Genomic DNA, 11,609 nt, shown 5'->3' on the forward strand with positions numbered 1-11,609 from the left:
TTTTTTTTCACACACGAACCAACGTTTACATGTGGAGACTTGGCTGTTGCCATCGTTCAACTCAAACAACTCGTTGGGAGTGTTAATTATGTTGTCGCTTCTGACAGGCGGACGCGTGCTTTATAACGACTATTGATTGCTTTTGCGGTTGTATCAGAGTGAAGGTTGCTTACCGTTTTGTGCGTTTTGCGCTTTTTCTTTCATTTCTCTTCTCCTATTTATAGTCTTATTATTATCTTTATCAATAATTTCGTTTAAACTAGCGGTAGTCCAAAGCAGTTGCCATAATTGGCTATGCAGGAAATTATAAAAAAAAAAAAAATAAAAAAAACGCACACAACAACAACACGATCAACGATAACAAACTAAATAAAGTTCAAGCAGAGACAATCAATATAAAAATATTAACAAATTTTTGTAATACTTTTATTTGACTTTAAAACAATTTTGCGGTGAGGGAAACATCTTCAGTTAACGACGAATCCACGATACTCTCCGTTCGATAGAAAAGTTTCGTTTAACAAATCGACAAGGAACACATAGACTAGACGGATATAAAAATACTTTTAGCTGCGTAGGTTTGAAAAGGATGGGCAAAATGAGCTTGGTGGGTGGGGCGAACAGCCACTAAGGAGATATCCGTCTTCTTGTATACATGGAAGTACAAAGGCAGTTGGGAAGCATTAAGCAATTGAACCAAATGTTGGCTATAAGTATAGGGTTTGTGAATACAACCCTGTCTTCTTAATAAGAGAGAGTTTATGCACTGAGTAGTAGTGTGCAGAATAAAACGGTGATTTCTCCTTTTGTATTTTTAAGCTTCTACGCACCCATATACATCATCACACTAATGTGTACACAACGTATTTCCTTTGAATAGGTGTACTTCTGTGTCCATAAACGCAATTTGCCCCAAACTAAATTTTTCCTGAATAATTCGGAGGATAACGTTTCTAAATCATTACAAGTGATGAACAGTGGACGCATTACGATACCCAAAACCCAAGTGATACAGTGTAGGCGCACTAATAACATCAATGATAATACTGCGTATCCACAAAGGCCACTTTGCGAGAGATCAGCTCGAAATTTGGCACTTTTAATAGGGAAAGCTATCGACATCAACTGATGCAATTGGAATGAGGACCGCAAATAAGATGCCAAAAACCACGGCATGGTTAGGTTTCAGCCTGGATAAATTTGGATTCACGTAGGAAAATTCGCTCAGAAAATGATTGCGGTTCTAACCTGCAATGTCCTACTCCCCCTGGCGGTTATCAGCACCTATTACTTCTTCTGGTTAACAGGGTTTCAATAGATGTGTTCCGGTGTGCTTGAATGATGCTTCCATTGTTACAACGGTATCCCAGATATAGGCTTTTTTGTATATAGCCCCCAAAAAACAATTTGTTCTTTTTGCATGCGATTCGCATTATTTTTAAAACAAGCCGAAAGTAGTACCTAGCGATGGAAAATAATTTGAATAAAATACTGCGAGCTTACTCCTTTACTCCTGTCCTTCCTTCCTATTCCCATTAATTCCTACTCGTGCAACTTCACTAAATAATCGGTGGACACTTATTCGCACACACGTAACATACATGGTGGCAGGTGCAGTAGCATAACTTTTGAACTGTTAGACTAATTTTTAACGGTTAATAGTTTTTAATTTTTGCCTCCACGCCTTGTCGATTTATTTACGTACATTTATTTTCAAATTCTAGCATTTTGCAAGAAAATTGATTTTCTTTCTTTTAAAATTCTAGAGCATGTATCTTCCGGCAGTAGATTAAATGAAAAAATTTTTTTTTTAATCAATCACTTCTGTAGACCGGTTTAGCATTAAGAAAAGTATTTCAATAACAACTTGTTACCGCCTTGGATGGTTCTATTGTACAAAGTTGAAACAACACTACCCAGTTTAACAAATAAAAAGTTAAAGAATTTTAACAATGCGCCTGAAACAACAAAAGGAAGCAAGAAACCCATTTTTGCCCCAACAGGCACCTAAGAATCCGTTATTCTACTGAGGGTTTAAACCTTGAGATTATCTTTGAAAATCTCTCATTACATTAGGAGGTTTACGGCAATTCGTCGAAAGTATTTTAATGTCTCCCATATTCTTGACTAAGGGAGTACCTGAGAGAATTAAAATTGTTCCATTAAAGTATCGATCCTACCTTGTTCTTCATTAGCTGAATTTCTATCATTTCTAAGATTGTTTGGTCTTCATTTCGGGAATGGCAGGCGCTTGGCAACCGCACAAACGAATATTTTCTGGGTGAACTTTGCCTACCTCACACAATCGGATCAACTATTTATGCTTGCCAGTAGTAAACCATTCCTCCTTCAATTCACTTGCCATGCTTTCAAATCGTTCTCCAAAGTCATCATTCAGATGTTATCTACATCGATTTTAATAACGTCTTCGTCAAGTATATGTTATTATGAAAATTGTACCGCTTAAGCTTTTGCCTTCATTTAGTTAATTGGTTATCCTCTTATCTTCCTGGCAGGTTCTTAAACCTGCTTCTTAATTCATTTAAAGGTCTCGTCAGCAATCCTCCAAGGCAGTCAATGAAGATTTATTTTTCTCTTTTTTTGGTTCGTAAGTGAACTCTCCACCTCTGTCAAATCATTCCATATCTTAACGTACGTTGACGATTGCGTTGCTTTAACTCTGGATCTCAGTCAAGTTTTCTTTTTTTTGAGATTGCAGTAAATTGGTCACGTGATGCTCATTCAATTCCTTGATGCTATAACTATATATGTACAACTGAATACTTCACTGACTGATTCGCACAAGTTGAAAGCTTTTGTCTCGTTTGTTGGTTTGGGCGGTCTCTTCGCTTCAGTTTGTGTGTACATAAGAAACTCTCAAATAAAGCAAAGAATGTATTGCGCTGTAATATACACATAAAAGACAATATGTGAAGGAAGGGCTATACCAGAATATGCTGTTGCTGTATGGTCAGCGTTCTCATACTAAATGAATCGAATTTTTATGGAAAGATGTGTCGCCTTTTGTTTTAAGAAAGGTAGGTTATGACCCCCACTTTTCTCACTGTCAGGATATGAAAATAAACTATTATGCGTAGCCTGAAGAAATCTAGAATTATTGTAGACGTTTCCTTCTCCGAAGAGTTGACAGATACGTGATGTCACTGACCCGCCAGTTCATTAAATGGGTTTAATATCTTGTGAGCGCGAAAGTAGTTGGAATTTTCTCCAAATTTACTAACCCAAAAAAAAAAAAGAAGTCAAGGAAATCTTTCTTTCTCTCTCTCTCTCTCTGCCTCTGAAAAAAAACACATATTTTAGAGGATCTTTTTGGGTTTGAAATAACATTCAATGTCTAGTAAATAGGTTCGGATTTTTGGAAAATACTGATATTAAAAAGAGGTGAAGAGAATTTTTTTTTTCAAACACTCTAAAGGTTTAGGAGAGAGACAAAATTAAAAAATCTACGATCACCATTAAATATTCTTACTATGAAGCTGCCGTTGAAAGTTGAGCTCGAAAGATTGAATTGAAAGCGCTCGACATATGCTCAACTGGAAAAACATAGCTTCGTGGAGAAGCGACTAAAGTGTTAACTCATTCTATACACAGAGCATTCACTCAAAAAATTAACTTCTAAAGCCACATAAATGATTCTTTGAAAACTTATCATGTTAGATAGATATTATACATCAGGAAACTTGTCGCCGTAATTGCTTAAAAATGTTTGTTGTAACGTGCTTTATAAGTTTGCTATAATATTTTACTCTAAATTCATTACCGCAAATGGTAACTACAACCATGTAACAGTACAGGTAAACCCGTTTTTATGCGGTTGATAGATAAAGTAGAAAGAAAACCGCAAAAAAAAAGTATTCAGAAATTTCATAAATAGGTATAACAAATGATTTTCCACAACACATGAAAGAGAAATTATCTTATGCGGTGGGGAGGGATAGCATAGAAATAGATGCTCCTACAAAATATGTCAAAGATTTACAACGTAGCAAGTAGGTACCATCTAAATGAAATGAATGATTAAATCTGTAATAATTTTTGACTATGCCCATAATTCAATGCGACTCATCGTAGTCCAAAACGCACATACTCTCGCTCTCTCTCTCTCTCACTCTTACAGTCAAAATAAGTCGCATAAAACCAATCGCATAAAGAAGAAGCGCAAGAAAAACACACGTACGAAGCGTACAAAAACAGGCTCAACTGTAAACTATGAAAATCAGTTCATTTAGCAGTGGTTTCGGTGCGTTTATCCACACACAAACAAATGCACAGACGCTTTAAATAGCTTACATACGAGTAAAACGCAATAATTAGTTAAAAGCTTTACGTCAATAGACAACTACTTGGTTAACATAATAAAATGTGAATCAATTAAATTTTTAACATACGCTATGGCTACTTCTTCAATGAATTGACATATTGTGCCGTTTGTGTTTGTTTGCGCTGCTTTGAGAGATAAGGCTACCGTTGAACGATCAATTCATGTCCGTATGGAGCGCGGTTGAGATGTTAACTTCAACGACACAGATGTCAATTTTCTTTTCCGTCAAGAATTTGATTTCCAATATTAATGCGGGGTCAAGGGACCCTGCAGCCACTTTGTTTAAGTTTGAGTGAATTTAAAACTATGTACGATGGATGGTAGATGAAGCCCGACGAAATGGATGTATTTTTGGATGGCTTAAGTTCGAAATCGAAACTCCCAAAGATATTGAACTTTTAAGCTATGCGGCCAAAGCCTCTGCCCTTATCAAAGTTATGCAATTTATGCGTCCAGGTCGTAGTGATTGTAGAGGCAAATCAATGCTTCTTCATCAAGCTTATGAAGCGGACCGCTGGCGTCACGCTCAGTACACATGTTTGTGTGTCAGTAAATTCAACTCAGCTGTCTGACTACTGTTCACTAAGGCCAATGCTCTACAGGAACCAATAACACCATTAGTGACGATGTTAAGTGTGTTTCCGATATGAGAGCAAATCACTGTAGTTATGCTGAATTAGCCTGATATCCCTTGCAAATTTCTGAAAACAACATAAGAAAACTTAGTGTTGATACAATTTTAAACACTGCTGTCTAATTACAGTTCAACAAGCTACGTCTCTGCACAATTACGCAATTTAAGGCATTAAGTATCAATTGCTTGGCGAGTAGTAATTTTTTGTTATCGACATTGTTATGAATAATCTTAAAAGGAATTGTATAATATTTTCACTAGGAAAGCTATAGGTGCCATGCATCGAATCTGATATACTCACACCCTTCAATCAAATGCTTTTTATTTCTTTTGATACGAACCTATCAATAATAAATAAATGAAGGAATAGGAACAATAAAGTAGACCGTAACCCCCATTACTACATCGCGCACATCGCATCGAATAGCCGTCCGATCTAAAGTACAGCGTTCGTCTTTGGTAAAGTGGACTCAAAAATAGACTCAAAAGACAGATGGACGGTTAGATGGACAGACAAGCTTATTCTAAATCGATTGATATAACAAAAAGTGGACATATTTCAAGTCCTTCTGGGTTTTACATACTTGTACCGCAAGCAGTGTAAGGCATAAAAATTTGAGATTTTGGTTTAAAACTCATATATGAGAAACCATATTGGGTTATTTCTTTAGACCATTTCCTTCCTATTGGAGACTTGATAAATGGCTTTCGATTGAAAAAGTAAACTTTTATTCCTTTCATACTTTTGATGACGTTTAAAGTAGGTATTTGACACCAAAAGCTGGCGATATTTACAATATTGTCATTCCGGCCGCAGCTATTTGTTTAACGCTCACTGCGTTATATATATTTTTACTTAAGAGGAAAGACCTCTGACAAATTTTTGAGAAAAAGTAACCTTTTTTGTGGACTTAAGTGGTCCTTTAAATCAATACTCAAGAATAACATAAAAAGACGGCTGTGAGCGCGGAAAACTTTTAAATAGAGTAAAAAATTTGATTTTTCGAACAACTTTAAAAGGGTTTCTCTCTGCACACGATTTTTGAACACGGCAGCCATTTTAACTGAAACATTGTTCATTGTTCAAATATTTAAAATATTTTTTTTTTGTTCCGCTAGCAAATTCTTTTCTCTCTTACTGCAAGTAAGAACCAGTTACGCTTTGTGCCGCAGAAGTCCTTAAATTGATAGTGTCCCGGCGAAGACGACTGCGATGTTACCATTTTTTTAATATTTTTCAGAATTAACTTTTTTTTAATACTTAAGTATCCAAACAACAGCGTATAATAACGACAACAACAACAACAACAACAACAACAAAGTATAATAATCTCAAAAATATATGTCACAAACGTTCCTTTTTAGGTCTTATCCCTTAATATGTGTGTGGGTGCGCGAAGCCCGCATGAAACAAAATTGTTCTGATAGCTTCTTTGACTTAGAGATAAGATGAGTTAGATCTTTAGAAAACTTGAACAGATTCGTTAAAGTTAAAGGATATGTGACGTTGCAGACATTCTCTCTTCCCTCGTTGACTTGGTTCTCTTAAGCATTTTGGCTTGATCATATGGCTATCAAGACCTGAGACTACTCTAAATTGACCGAATCTAATCTAAATTGAACTTCTTTTCCATTTTCCATCTTTAACATATCGTAGACTATCTTCGCCTGCCATTTTTACTTATTTCAAGCAGAAAAACAATTTTTATGTAAAAATGTTTACGTTACAAACTAAAAATTGAGATTTTTTTGGGGCGAATACAGGCGGCTCTTTTATAGGCTGTGTATTGTATAGGTTTCGCAAATTTTTTTAAAATAGTCAGGTTCAGGTTTCAAGACGAGGGCATATTAAAAAGAGTTCTAGTGTCCATAAGTTATGTCAATTCCCAAGTCTGGGTTTACATTATAGCGCAAGCTCACATGACGAAACGCAAAAACGAGGTTAATAATACATTCGAGATCGAGCATAATTTATGAGCTATTCCCTTAAAATTGAAAATTACGTTCTCGTAGAGTTCTCGCTGCCACGATAGTGCAAAAACTTTAAACCGAGCCCGAGGTTTTAGCGAAAGATTTGCTGGCAAATGGGTTTTTTTCGAGCTTGGTCAGGAGAAGTAAGGAAAGCCGATGCCATGTTATGTACGTACACAAGAAATATGACCTAATTTCAACATACATTCTCACTCTAACCAAAAGCAGGTCTACTTTACGATTTAATCGATTTTTGGTTAAGTTACGAACGCGATAACAAAATTAGTTTAACTTTTTTCGACGGTAGCGGGCATCGAATTTAATTAGTTGCTGATATCATGGTAAAAGTCTTTCAAATGTAAACTGCGCTATTTATTTAACTAAACGACTTGTACATAATGTAACCAATATATGCTTATATTGGCTCAAATTTTTTTCCTCTTTTTTTCTCTAATCACACACTGGCCATAAACATTTTTCCATCACAAGAAGAAAGTAACTTGAGACTCTTTGAATTCATTAAAGTTACAAAATTTTTTAAATATTTTCTATTATACACTTTTGTTTATTTATGTAATGCATTTTTTGCAATATAAATCAACACATCGTTGAAAAATGTAAATATAATTGAATAAAAAATGTATACATACACACGCACGCTAAGGCTGGCTTACTCACACATAATGGCGTGAAATTGTAAACCAAAGTAAGACCAGGTGCTTCTAGTTAAATAAATTTATTTCCATATACAGCCGGATACCAAATATTTCACACAGCTTGACACTACATACATACATAAACGCGAGCACTTGAAAAAGCACACACCGATCCCTCATTTGTTGCGAAATTTCAATTAACTTTCGTTTTCGTATGGCGGCGTTATGACCAGCGTCACACACAAAATACTATATAGCTATGAAAATGATGATTACAGATTTGTATACTTTTCATACAATCACCGCGCATTTACAATTTATAACATACACATACACACACACATATACACATACAATATATTTATCCTTGATCAGTTAAAAATTCGAAACTATTGTATTGTAATATGATAATCTACTCCCCATCGACTTTAGTCATGCGATAGTATTCGAAATTTGCTATAAAGCGTATAAAGTTTTACTTTTTTATTTATGTTTCGCTTAGAAAGAACTTGACCCGATTCACGAACTTTAACTGATATTAAGACAATTTGGACTCAAGATCTCAATTCGTATTTTCATATAACCAATCTTTCATGCAAATATAGAGATGGGTGTACTAATGTGTGCACAATCAGTATGTTGTTCAATTATTATCGCGTTCACAAGATTTTATTGCTTATCTTCACTACATCTTTAGCTCTTTCTCTTTGTTACCCCTACTACCAAACCATCGAAACATATTAAGCTTATCACCCTTTCTGTAACATTAAGTCAGCTATATATATATATATATATATATATATACAGGAGCCTAAGTGTTGCTCTACTTATTATTCAAATTTTTAAAATCGCTTGGGCAGTTGAAAATCGTTCCATTTACACGAGTTATCTGATTTAAGAAATGAAGGTTGAAATTGCAAATTTGATACGCCACTAAGCCAAACTTGAACAATTAGTCGGTTTCGGCTGAAATTCTTGTATCCATCCCCTTTATCTTAAAAAGCAAGCAAAACAAACTGTAAAGAAGTAAAATTTCAATTCCTTGGATCTCTGGGCGAGGCCGAATTTTATCAGTTTTCCGCAAGAAATAAATTTTTTCTTTTCTCTTTCTTTCTACCTCTATAACAGAAGTGTTCTCAGTTTAAATACTTTAACCGATTTGGCCAACTTTGATTTCCAACTGCTAAAGGGGAAAAGTTTAAGACAATATCTTAATATTTTTGACGAGCGGTAAACTCACTATAGGTAAATCAACAAATGGATGGACGGACGGGCAAACATCCTTATATTGGTTCAAAATTTGATATTGATCTGTGTCGTTTTGGATCGTGCAAACGTTTTGACAAAATGAATATATCAACATTTTTCGGTGGTCGTAAAAAATAAAGTTACTGCAAATTGCAACTTGTTTTCGCTGACAGTTACATACTATTGTAGATATCAATTACAAATTCCATACGAATACGAAAAAAATGACTCCAGTACATCCTTTCGCATGCGATGAATTAGTAGAAAAGTGCAGGATATTTATATGTTCGCATTAGATGTGGTGAGTACATGAGATATCTCGGAACATAACTTTTTTGAACTCTTGCACACTTTTCATTAATTGATATCTATTAGGTAGTCCGGAAATTTAATACAGTTTTTCCCGACATCAGGTTAAAATAAGTTTTTTTAGGCGACTAGACCGATAATGTTAAAGGTGCACCACATACTTATGTATGTATGCATGTATGCAGCCTTACGTCTATTTTGTAAAAAACTTTCAGTGATCGCTTGCGTTATAGTAGTGAGAGACATATAGTAGGAAGACGTGGAAGATCGAGGGGAGCATATAAAGCATATTTTATTTTTTATTTCAAAGGAGGGAAAAAGAGTCGTAGCAGCACATAGAAATATATGTGCTGTGCAGGATGCAGTTGCCAAATTCGTTTTGCGAAGCTTCTTTCTGGAAATTTCCAGTGAAAGCTTTACCGTTCACTGAAAGCTCCAGAGTTCTTGTAGGCCAAATACTATTGCTGACGACCAACTAAAGATTTCGATTCGTGAGATCGCAGGAAAAGTTAATTCATTCAAAACAACAACAGTATTTCTTATATAAAAAAAAAAAAAAAACATTTCATTTCATGGCGAAAAGCCGCAAGACGTTTCCGGACTACCTAATATTATTGCTATTATTAGTTTTATTGCATTTTTTTATGGGAATGCCTCTGTTTAACTAATGCTATATAAATGCATTGCTAACTTCAATTTTAGTATCGTCCGTGGAGAGGCAAAACTTATTAAGCATAAAGGAATTTATAAGCATTTGATGCATTTTGCTTGTCGATAGACCATATGCAATAGTTTACTATGTACCAGCATAGTGCATAAAAGATTTGCAAAGAATGCAGTTATGGATCAGGGACACGTCAAAGGATATATTTACTCTTTATCGAGATGAATTGCGGAATAGCTCTTGTTTGTCGAATTTTTCTTATCATTTTTATACTTTCTAGATTTTATCTAAAAAGGCAAACGTAACCCCTAACACATGCGGTCGCCTCACTATTGTAAAAACTGTTAATGTGTTTCCTGTCTTCTAAATTCTAACCTCAAAATTGTAGAAAGCTTTTAAGTCGCATTAATCGAGCTTGCCTGTGTGCCTCTGTGTTTTCTTGTCATAATTGCCATCAAATTTGATATTCCAGAGTAAAAGTCACAGTAAAATGTTCCTCTCTTTACCTTTTTGTTATTACACACAAGTTATTAAGTTACGAAAACCACAGAAGAAAAGTAAATCCTTGTGGCTGCTTTGTGACTTGTGGCCTTTGTGTAATGTTGTTCAGAATACGGCTGTAAGTTTTAAGCTTTAACAAAATCTCGTGGTCAAGGAAACGCATAAATGTAAGGAGGAATAAGTGCCCAACTTTTTCATGCAGTCGATATATCGATTGAATGTATCTTCGATCCGTCCTGCAATCAATTATTATACAAGTGAAGAGCGGGCATTAAAAGGAGTTGCTCCAAACGGTGTATAACCTCTTTGCTGTGTTACTTAATTAATCGAAAAGCTTCACTGGTAAGTTTTTGGAACTTCACAACATTATTTTTTAGAATAAACAAAAAACTTAACGTAACGCTTCGCCCATCTGTTGATGCATAGCTTAAGGTATTCATAATGAAAACAAAATGAAGTCATGTGGACTTGGCTTGTAGTCATGCAGCATAAAGCCTAAAGATAGTTTTTTAACATACTTAAGTTACAGTATTTTCCAGTTCCACTGGAAAAAAAAAGAGTTCATAGTTTTAGTACACGGGCAACATGCACAGCATGCTCAAACGATTGCACTATCGTGACTTTACTTGCACCGCATCCCACAGATCAATGTCTTATTTGATATGTTGTCCTTATAGCCATATAGGTTTGTCGCTGTGAAAGGTAATTTTACAAACTTGTAAACGAAAGAAGTGATTTAAAAATGAAGGAAAAAATTTCATTTTTTTTTTTTTCAATAATATTTTCTTTTTAAGGAAGAATCACTTTTGTTACTTTTAGCATTTCAACTTTCCAAACTATCAAACAATTCAATTCAATGGTTGGGACAATGCACATTTGGGCAACATTTTTCGAACTATCCACAACTTGGAGTCGTTGTAATCGCCGTGAACAAAAAAAAAAAAAAAGAAGAAAACGGTAAGCGTTATGTACACTTGAAAACGTGTTCGCATCAGTCAGGCAGGGAAATGCGTATAATGCGTAAAATATTGCGGTTTTTATTCGCATGTTGGTAAAGGTCGTCTGGCAAGTTACGCTCGAGGGAGCTATGAAAACGAGTTAACATTTTATTTACAAACCCAAGGAAAAGCATGCAAAAAATGAAGACAATTTTTAAATATTTTTTTAAAATGTTTTTGTTTTTTTTGTTTTTTAATTTTTTTTTTTAATTTGTTACTACAATAAAATAAAATTTTCTTTTAAATATACACATACACAAAAGTTGTCATACTATAAGAGCTAAAT

The sequence above is a fragment of the Glossina fuscipes genome, unplaced genomic scaffold, assembly GCF_014805625.2.
Source record: "Glossina fuscipes isolate IAEA_lab_2018 unplaced genomic scaffold, Yale_Gfus_2 26, whole genome shotgun sequence".
Taxonomy (NCBI): domain Eukaryota; kingdom Metazoa; phylum Arthropoda; class Insecta; order Diptera; family Glossinidae; genus Glossina; species Glossina fuscipes.